Source organism: Eumetopias jubatus, unplaced genomic scaffold, assembly GCF_037043125.1.
Source record: "Eumetopias jubatus isolate StellerSeaLion01/CBP00866 unplaced genomic scaffold, mEumJub1_p1.0 scaffold_5, whole genome shotgun sequence".
In the NCBI taxonomy this organism is placed as follows: domain Eukaryota; kingdom Metazoa; phylum Chordata; class Mammalia; order Carnivora; family Otariidae; genus Eumetopias; species Eumetopias jubatus.
Genome location: NW_028274811.1, coordinates 132,457,237 through 132,468,646, shown reverse-complemented (window position 1 = coordinate 132,468,646; position 11,410 = coordinate 132,457,237). Strand labels below are relative to the sequence as shown.

At 38.6% G+C, this 11,410-nt stretch overlaps 1 pseudogene; it reads right to left on the bottom strand.

The window, feature by feature from the left end:
- Window positions 1-213: 213 nt before the first annotated feature.
- LOC114204804 (actin, cytoplasmic 2 pseudogene) lies at window positions 214-1,993 on the bottom strand (annotated as a pseudogene).
- Window positions 1,994-11,410: the final 9,417 nt, after the last annotated feature.

Below are 11,410 nucleotides of genomic sequence, written 5' to 3'. Positions count from 1 at the left end.
ATGAACCAGGTATTAGAAAAGTAAGTTCTATTTTGTCATCTTCTTAATGTAAAAATTCTTCCTTTTATCTGCAGTTCACTGCTTATGGATCCAGTAATAACCTCAGCTAAGGAGGATCAAAACAGAAGATAGAATTTTATTTATTTATTTTTATTTTTTAATTTTATTTATTTATTTTTTTTTTACTGCAGCACTTTTATTTCTTCACACAATGAATGACGCGTTGCTGGGGCCTAATGTTCTCACATGACAGTAGAAAACCAAAATCTGTTGTCATCTCTTAAAGAATTGAGAATTGTGTACAAAAACCTTACATAAATTAAAAGGATGAATAAATTTACAGTTGTAAATGCAAACCGTTTTCCAACTCAAGGCAATTAACAACCCACGGTGTTCTGGCAGGAAAACATCGGGTAAGAAAGGAAAAGTGGGTCTTAAGGCTCGGACCTTCCCAACCCTGTTAGACTGGCAAGACAGAAATGACAACTCATTCAGGACTCTTGTCAGCCTCCAGAGAAATCCTGGAATAGGCAGCTCTTAGACATTAATACCCTGCACAGATCAAGAGCCTCATGGTCTTGCAGATTCTCCAATCAATGGATTTCTCTTCCATCAACGTGATCTCAACCTCAGCCACGAACTGACCGAGCCGCATGTGCTAAGGGTTTAAATCAAAGATATGTACAGGGTATTAAACATATACCAAGGGAACAGTTAACTTGGATACAAGGTCAAGATCAGCAACAAGTTCTACAATCCGGTGCTGATGTTAGATACAAGCTTCAAGGACAAATTTCTTTTCAAAGGCTTATTCCAGTTTCATGAGGCTAGCATGAGGTGTATACATTTGCCAGGGCAAACCTATACTCCGGAATTCACTCATGCAGCAAATGCTACGCATCTGCTCACAGTCCATTTAGAAGCATTTGCGGCGGACGATGGAGGGGCCTGACTCGTCATGCTCCTGCTTGCTGATCCACATCTGCTGGAAGGTGGACAGTGAGGCCCGGGTGGAGCCCCCGATCCATACGGAGTACTTGCATTCAGGAGGAGCAATGATCTTGATCTTCATCGTGCTGGGCGCCAGAGCTGTGATCTCCTTCTGTCTCCATCCTGTTGGCGACGCCGGGGTACATGGTGGTCCCGCCAGACGGCACCGTGTTGGCATAGAGGTCCTTCCGGATGTCCACGTCACACTTCATGATGGAGTTGAATGTGGTCTCGTGGATGCCACAGGACTCCATACCCAGGAAGGAAGGCTGGAAGAGAGCCTCCGGGCAGCGGAACCGCTCGTTGCCGATGGTGATCACCTGCCCGTCGGGCAGCTTGTAGCTCTTCTCCAGGGAGGACGATGACGCAGCCGTGGCCATCTCCTGCTCGAAAGCCAGGGCGACGTAGCACAGCTTCTCCTTGATGTCACGCACGATTTCCCGCTCGGCTGTGGTGGTGAAGCTGTAGCCACGCCCCGTGAGGATCTTCATGAGGTAGTCCGTCAGGTCCCGGCCAGCCAGGTCCAGACGCAGGATGGCGTGGGGCAGCGCGTACCCCTCGTAGAAGGGCACAGTGTGGGTGACCCCATCCCCAGAGTCCATGACAATACCAGTGGTGCGGCCAGAGGGCTACAGGGACAACACAGCCTGGATGGCCACGTACCTGGCCAGGGTGTTGAAGGTCTCCAACATGATCTGGGCCATCTTCTCGCGGTTGGCCGTGGGGTTCATGGGGGCCTCGGTCAGCAGCATGGGGTGCTCCTCGGGGGCCACTCGCGGTTCGTTGTAAAAGGGGTAGTGCCAGATCTTCTCCATGTCGTCCCAGTTGGTGACAATGCCGCGCTCAAGGGGGTACTTGAGGGTCAGGATGCCCCGCTTGCTCTGGGCCTCGTCGCCCACGTAGGAGTCCTCCTGGCCCATGCCCACCATCACACCCTGGTGTCTGGGTCGCCCGACGATGGACGGGAACACGGCCCGGGGGGCGTCATCCCCAGCAAAGCCCGCCTTGCGCAAGCCGGAGCCACTGTGGATGACGAGCGCGGCGATCTCTTCCATTGCGGTCGGTGGAGGTGCGGCAGTGCACGCGAAGGACGAGCTGCGGGAGAACGTGGAGCGCGGCCCGGCTGCGGCGAGTGAGACCTTTTTTTTTTTTTTTAAAGATTTTATTTATTTATTTGACAGAGAGACAAAGCAAGAGAAGGAACACAAGCAGGGGGAGTGGGAGAGGGAGAAGCAGGCTTCCCGGGGAGCAGGGAGCCCGATGCGGGGCTCAATCCCAGGACTCTAGGATCATGACCTGAGCCGAAGGCAGATGCTTAATGATTGAGCCACCCAGGCGCCCCAGAAGATAGAATTTTAAGTATCCTCTGTTAGCAACAGGTAATCTGTAGGTTTTGGAAGCTTCTCTACCAATCCTCCCAAAGCAGTCAAAAGTGAAGAAGACTCTACACCAATGGTTAGAGTAAGGGAAGCAATTTTGAGTCTTCAATATCCATTCTAAAATTGTTTGAAAGCCTGGAATGGTTATTGATAATCTAAATATTGATCAGTAGCAAAAGGTGAGCTAGAAAATATAATGTTAACATTATTTAATTTATATTCAGATAAAATGTTTGCATTAAGTATGCTTTATTTAAAATAATACAGAAAAAGCCTTATTTTTGACTTCATGTTGTCTTTAAGGTTTTTTCAGGAGGGAATGTTAACTTCCCTGTAGTTTAATGAAAAATTTGGACATCCCCATAAATTCTTCATTATTCTAAAGTAATAATAATGTTTTAATAATAATGATCACATTATGGTTCAAACATACAACATCAATTTGCTAATTATATGTGTCCAATCTCATAATTAAGACATCAATTTGCATTCAAAACATGACACCCACAATTTCCCAAATAGCACATGGCTCAAATGTTTTCATCTGCTTTCATGGAATGAAGTGTGGCAGATTTTCTTATAGCTCTGTAATTCCTCCCTTGCTAGGAAATTTTCACTAAAAACCAAAGCAAATGAGAAAGCTGATAATACTCCAAGATGCAAACACTCTGACCAACCATCAAAAGGGAGTTCAGCCTTATGCATTAGTGCAGGCCCTATGATGGCTTTGTACCATGTCAACATAATTAACTTGAAATTCGATTTTCAAAATATCTTTCCCTCTATAATTCTGGGTTGGGGTGGACTACAAGACAAATTTTCTTGACATTTGGATGACAGAGGTGAAATAGCATCCATTATTATGCTGTGAAGGTTGAAGTAAGAACAGACATTGTTGCAACTTGCATTTGTTGTCCTCTGTTGCATTTGTCTAGAAACTCTGTTGGCTTGGGCTAGCATCTCAAAATGGAGCTCCTTTAGCATCCAATAGATGTCCTCCTTCAATAACTTTAAATCCTGAGCCAGGAGTTCTTTGAAGTTTTGTAGGGAGGAGCTCCAGTTTATAATGTAGAAATTAAAGAAGTCATGAGAGACCGATGAACATTCTATTTGTCCTCACTCATTGCAGTTTGTTCTGGTACCTTTCCTCTCTAGGCCTGATACTATTGCAAAAATGAGTATTACATTAACTGCTTAACCAGCTCTCAAAATTGTGCAGTCTAGCCCATATTCTAAGCCCCTTATGTTATGCCATCATAGGCAACTTTAGATTGTCTCTTGGTTAGAAGTCAACTATGTATCAAACACCACTCCAGAGCTTGTCTTCCTAAATTTCAAGGGAGATACATGTCCAAATTTTAGGAGGGATATAAATGATTCTTTCTAGTGGTCTTTGATGCCCCACTCACTAAGTCTAAAAGGAGGACAGTGCTTTATTAGAGGTAATTACTCCCTCCTCGTATAGATTGGGAATCATAGCACAGTGTTTCACCAAAGATATCCTTCTTCCAAAACCTTTTCTCAATCTCTACACCTTGATTCATTTACTATCTCCTTAGATTAAAAGCCTTTGAAATCCTACTTTGAAATTTCTACATGGTATTCTGATAACTCACTTAGTGATGTTTCTCCAATTTGATGCTATTTTCAAAACAAAAATTTTACATTTTTTTATGTAATAGAACATAGTCTAAATATTTTAGATATTTAGATATTAACTCATTTAATTTACCCTGCTGCTGCCATGAGGTGAAAACTGAAGTTCCAATTTACACAGAGAGTAAGGGGTTATTCTTGGTTGCTTCTCAGCCAACCTGACTACAGACTACATTTTAATGCACATTGTTACACTAATTTACATGAATTTCAGTAAAGAATGGTGGAAATATAGAACGTTTTACTGGATTCTTTCCTATCTCAAATTATTCAGAAACTAACATAGGAGTTATGGGAAAAAATGTGTCTCTCTCATTGGTGTACAATTTGGCTTTGGTGTTCTATGGACTAGCCCCTTTGTGAGATCGCAAAGGGATTCAATCAGGTTTTGTACAGAATTCAATAAAAGGACTCAGTATCTGTAGGGGAGGAAGAAGTTTTCCTCAGCCCTCTTAAGGTCCCTGACTACATCTGAACATTAATCTGACAAAGACATATTTACAGAAGAAAAGCATACAAATTTTATTAAATTTTTACATGTACATCACAAGATAATGAAGACCTGGAGAAATGACCAGATCAGGAAGCTTTTATCCCTCTTAAACAAAGAGGCAATAAATTTTTGAAGAATTGACAAGACAAAGACGTTTGGGCTGGGGTAGTAAATGGTGAAGTAACTAGAAAGATAAGGGTTAGTCTAACAAGGTTTGTTGGAGATTCCTCCGGTGCAGTCTTTGGGCTGATAAGAGTCTGTCTCCAGGAGAATTTATTTCCTGCCTTTAGGCAGAAAAGGAGGAGCTTTTTCTGCATTTACTCCTTAATTGCTTTCAGTTCAAAATAAGATTTATGTCAAAGAGGCAAATATTGGAGTGACATATCCTGCTTTCTTTCATAACCAAATGACAGAGGGAAATTTTATCTGACCTTGTATGCTGTAAAAATTGAACAGTTCTGGCATTCAAACTTAAAACACATGCTTGTTTATTTTGCACTCATTACTCAAACAAAACATAAGAGTATGGAGTCCCCAGTTTTACCTACAACTATGGAATAAGATAGTTCCTAAAAATGTCAAAATTCCTGCCAGGTTATGATTCTCAGAATACAGAAGTATTCCACCTCAGACTGACTCTCCATTTTACCATAGGTTTGGTTCTCAACCACTCTCCTCAGAGATGGTATGAATAAGGAAAATTAGCTGTAATTATTTTCTTTCTCTTGGTTCTCAAACTAGTACTCCCCAGTCAGATTCTCCCAGAAAGCCATGCTTTTCTTGAAATGAGAGGTAAAGAAAGCCTAACAGTTTTTCACTCCAGGCAGGACTGAGCAGCTAGGCTTCCTGAGTTATTTATTAGAAGTGCTTTTGTCATACATAGAGCCATTTGCTCCCTGATTATTTTTCCAGACTTCTTTCTCCAGACCTTCTACTCTTTTTCTTCTCACTCACTAGTGGATTCTAGCATATTCACTCCTTTCTCTCCCAGAAAAAAAAAAAAAAACAACTGATTTCTGCCATAGGGTTTTTTGCACTAACTATAACCTCATCTAGGAATGTACCTCCCCACATATTTTCATGGATAACTCTTTAGTATGTTGGTCTCTGATAAATATCACCACCTAAGAGAAGTCTTCCCACACCTTGCAGTTATGTATCCCATGTTTTTAGTTTCAACATAGAACTAATGACTGCATGAAAATTCCTTGTGTTTTTTTCCCTCTATGAATTATCTGTCTCCTCAGCTTGATTGTAAGTTTGAAGAGAGGTAAAAATGTGTGTATCTCATTCAACATTCTTTCTCTGTGCTATGTGAGAGGAGTTCAATAAAACATCTGTGAATTGAATGGATGAATGAATAACTCTTTAACTAGATTTTTTGTCTTCATGAATATGTCATGAGTGAAATCTATTGGATATATTTAACATGGGATTCCAGTTTATTCCATGTGAGACAATTGAAAATATTTTATTTTATTTTATTTTATTTTTTTAAAGATTTTATTTATTTGACAGAGAGAGACACAGCGAGAGAGGGAACACAAACAGGGGGAGTAGGAGAGGGAGAAGTAGGCTTGCCCGCAGAGCAGGAAGCCCGATGTGGGGCTCGATCCCAGGACCCTGGGATCACGACCTGAGCCGAAGGCAGACGCTTAACGACTGAGCCACCCAGGCGCCCCCAATTGCAAATATTTTAATTTTACCTTATACTTTTGCCTGACCATTAGACCTTTGGGATTTGGTTATATTTTTCCAGCAGGAGAATTTTTGGGCCCATTTTTCTGTATAAGACAGTTTAAGACTGGAGATATCACTGTTTTACTAACATGTACCAGTTGTACTCTTTCTAAAGAAAGGATTTTAAGTATTTACATTAATTATAGAGGACATAAAACACTCAGCAAGCTCTTCTGGATCAGGAAGTGCTTCCATATACCATTTCATTTCATGGCAGGGGTAATGGCATTTTGCTCCAACCAATCTTTTAGCATTGGTCATGTCTCAAAATCAGAAAGAGAAACAATCCCCCTTTATACTCACAAACCAGGACCTGAGGTTTAAAATAATGCTTAGTGACAGAACAAATTATGCAAATTTTGCTGAAAACCTATTCAGGGAAGCTCCTTCTGTCACCATCTAATCCTTAGAGTTGAAGTTGGTAAGAGTTGAGGATTGGCAAGAGACTTACTGAGGCAAATAACAGTCAGATCTTCTGTCCATCAGGTTTTTTTTTTTCCTGATTGGAGCAAGTATCACAGTAACATATAGGAAAATGAGATAAAAAATATACTTCATAAATGGGCTAAGAAAGTAGCTCATAATTCCATATGCACATATCTCTTGACAATACTAAGATTAGGGAAGCATATTCATTATAAGACCAAATGAAACTCTCTTCCTCTCAAAAATCTTAATTTCTGAGCCCTTAATTTCATGTTTGTTGAGAAGTCTTATTAAATTTCTTAGACATAAGGACTATCAACAGCTATTGTCATAAACTCATTCATTCATTTTTAAAAAATGAAACACATTATTGACTACCCACTGTATTCTAGGAACCTAACAAGGTGATGGTAATAAAATGTTGAATTAAGAACCTTTCCTGTTAACACTTAGATGCCTACATTCTTCTGGGAGAGGCAACATAAAGCAAATAAATAGAAAAAAGTTTCCATATAGAAGGTACTAAAGTAAGATCATTGAGGCCACAGGACTGAGAAGGAATGTATTTTCTGATTAAATAAGCTGCTTTAAATTATTTTTCTCACTGGAATTATTTTATAATTAAAAGACTGATAGGAAGATATAACATTTTCAGTAAAAATTTATTTTATCATGCCAAACGATGAATTCTGAAAATGTTTGTAACACACATCGTAAAACTTTTTAAAATGCTCATTTTCTATGAATTACTGCCTTATAACTCAGTAGATGCACACAATTAAAAGTAATTTACAGTAATCTACTAAGAAGAATTGACTTGGTTCACAGAGGGATTCACTGTTTGTGTTTAAAGAAACAAATGATGGGGCGCCTGGGTGGCTGAGTCGGTTAAGCGACTGCCTTCGACTCAGGTCATGATCCTGGAGTCCTGGGATTGAGTCCCGCATCGGGCTCCCTGCTCAGCGGGGAGTCTGCTTCTCCCTCTGACCCTCTTCCCTCTCGTGCTCCCTATCTCTCATTCTCTCTCTCTCAAATAAATAAATAAAATCTTTAAAAAAAAAGAAACAAATTATTTCATGCTTACTTCAGTGGAGGCATCAAGATGTATTATGATCGAATAATTAATTTCTTCCAGCTAATGAAATAAATATTTCAACATACAAATTTGACAGGTAAATAATTAAGAAAAAATTTGTGTTTAGGAAATAAAGAATACTATCTTTCTTTTCCCCCAACAGGGAAAACATTTGTTCTAAAGTTTTTGCAGCAAATCTGTTCATTTCCATTTTTTCATTTCAGTGTTCTTCATCAGTTCATGTCTATAAAAATCAAGTTATTTTTTCCATCTAAAAAGAATTTACTAACATGTGAGATTTAAATATATGGGAGTTTTAATTTCTTTCTCTCTCATGATTTTCTTTTGGAACTATATGAGATCATTAAAAAAGAAAAGCAGAAAAAAAAAAAAAGAAAAGCAGGGGGAGTGGGAGAGGGAGAAGCAGGCCTCCCACCGAGCAGGGAGCCTGATGCTGAGCTCCATCCCAGGACCCTGGGATCATGACCTGAGCAGAAAACAGATGCTTAATGACTGAGCCACGGAGGTGCTTCTAATTAACTTTTAAAATACATATATAATCAGGTAATTATTATTCTTCCCTTTAAGGAGATCAAAAAAAAAAAAAAAGAAAAAAAGAAGAAATGGAAATACTCCTTAAACTAAATAAAACCATCATGAAGGAAAATTATGCATGCTTTTAATCTACCATTAGAGCTAGTTAATAAGCAGATAACAATATATTTTTTAACTTAAGCTAAAGTGAGAAAACAGGTTAAAAATTTATTTCATTTAAGTATCTCTTTAACTTCACTATATAATTAAAACAAAATTATCTCGGCAAAAATTCAAATAACATGGCATTTGGACATTTACTCATGAATCAAAATACATATATACCCCACTTTCCATTTCACACACCATTTTAAAATGCATACTCCAACCTTCAACTGAATTATTTATTTCTTTGGAAGATACTAGAAATGTGAAAAATAAGGAAGTTCCAATATAATGAAATCCAAAGTAGTTTAAATTGGCTTAGGAAAAAAAAATACTGTGATATAACTATAGAAACACAGTTGACACACAAGTGAAATCAGATTTCACATTATTTTATTTTCAATAACAGCACTACCACTCACAATTTTCAGCACAGAGTTATTCTCTGCCGTAACATTTATTTTCTTTTATTGACAGGCTAAATGTGATCCTGTTCACTTTACCAAAAATCAGCTCATGTTAAGGGACCTCTGAAATGTTTTCCTGGTCAGAGATGGAATTTTTAAAACAGTAGTATTCAGAAATATTGGACAAGTAAACCTCTAACTTTAGGTTTTGAAAATATAATTAATTTTGAAAAAATAAGCTCCTTTGACTTGGGTGTTATCAGGCAAGTCAATGTATCTCTCACTAAGATAAGGAAATGATATTTACATTCATTTAAGGTAGTAATTTTGTATCTACAAATAGCCTGTGCATAATTGAAAGTGCAATTATAAGGTGCACACCCCTTTATTAGGAAGTTTACAAAACTTTAGCAACCACTGTAGAACAGTTGTTCTTTGTCTTTTTTTAAGATTTTATTTATTTATTTGAGAGAGAAAGAGGAGGAGGGGGAGAGAGAGAGAGCACAAACTGGGGAAGGGGCTGGCAGAGAAGGAGAAGAAGACTCCCTGCTCAGCAGGGAGCCCATCGCAGAGTTCAATCCCAGGACCCTGAGATCATGACAAGAGCGGAAGGCAGATGCTTAACCAAATGAGCCACCCAGGTGCCCCAAAAGTTGTTCTTTTTTTATTTATTTGTATGAACAAATGGAAGAAATGTGAATTATCTTGTTTACAGTATTTTGGTGTATGGATTTAATCTCTGTTGAAATTTATTGCATTCATTATATTATTATTCTTGTAGTAGAATCACATTGTTTTACTCAAATAATCTCACATGACATTTTACAACCACTTAGGATAATCCATTTGATTTCTAGAGTGTTTGTGTGTTAGGGGGTGCAGGACAGAATTCAATGAAGTTGGCCCAAGATGAATGTATCAATTTGACAATTTGTGCACAGGTCATAAAGACTGACAAACACTTTGGTCAATTTTCTAGTCCATATCCAATTTGCAGTTGGCATCCAGACAAGATATAAAGCTTTTATTGACTGCATCCTTCTCTTACGGCTTTGCATGTAAGAAGAGTAAGCGGCTGTGCTTGTGGTGTGATGTGAGGAGCTTTGCTGTATCATTTCTAATGAGAACACAATTGTAGCTATGGTTCATTGTCATGACAATAACTTGATGATTGTGTATGAGAATCAATACTAATTCCTTAAGTCTATTTCTCTGCTACTGAAGTTTTACAGTAGTACAGTGAAAGAGCATATCTAGTGCTGGGTGAAATAAGGCTATTTCTATCGCAACCACTGAAAATCCTTCTCTGATATTTCCAGCATTTTTATACAACTAATATGTAATGTGATCAGTATGTTTCAAATCACTAGCTGGAGAAGTGTGATGAAATCTAAATATTATCGATATGGATCTATCAGCGCCATGAGAAGCATTCATCATTGTACTTTAGGACTTAGAATTCTCTATTTTATTTTATTTTTTTTAAAGATTTATTTGAGAGAGAGAGACAGAGCACAAGCAAGGGGAGAGGCAGAAGCAGACTCCCTGCTGAGCTGGGAGCCTGATGTGGGGCTGGATCCCAGGACCTGAAGATCATGACCTGAGCAGAAGGCAGATGCTTAACCATCTGAGGCACCCAGGTGCCCCAGGCTTCTCTACTTTAAAACTAGGTCCCAGATTCTTTGTCTCTAGTGTTTCCTAGATATTAGTTTGTCTTTTACTGTGTGCCTCTGAGAAAGAGACACTGGCTAATAAATATTAGTTATGTCTTCTGCCTAGAGTAAGAGGTATTTGGCATTATGTGTCAGATTTTTCCGAAATTATAAAGTGTGAGTTGCTTCTTTTATTTCTGTTTATGTATTTAGTTTTAAAAAACATCAAAATTCTCTAGTCTTACTTGTGTGCATGTTTTCTCTTTTCCTGAACACTTGGTCTATTTACAGTGGAAATTTATCTCAATATAATTTTTGCATACCATTTTACTTAGTTTGTAGTCACAAAGTATCAGTTCATAAATAATGTTACATTAAGAATATGAAAAATAAAATAACATCACAAGTGATAAGCTAGGAGCGGATTCACCAGGCATCAGGAATTTTAGTGTTGTTTTTAATCCATTTAAAAATACTGAAATTGATACAAACATAATAGCAACTCATACCTAATCAAGTCTTTCAACCTGTTGTATTGATGTCAGAAGATAATAATAAGGAAAGTTAATCCTTTTAAACTCTGATCCCTGCAATGAAACTTTGAGATCAATTTTATTTTTGTGGGCTTTAATTTCCTTCTAATTCAAAAGATGGTTGTTGTAGGTTGTGTTTTTTTGGGGAAGTAGATACGGAGAGAGTTAGTGGCACAGAAAATATATTGGGGAGTAGTACTAGCAATGCAATACACAAGACACAGGAATGTATGGGGAATCCCTCAAACCACAAGATAGACCTGTCAGTCTCTTCCAGCCCCAAGGAGGAAAATCATGGAGCAAAATCCTGCCTGGGGTGGAATGGTTAGGCCCTGGAATGAGTGATTTGCCACAGTCATC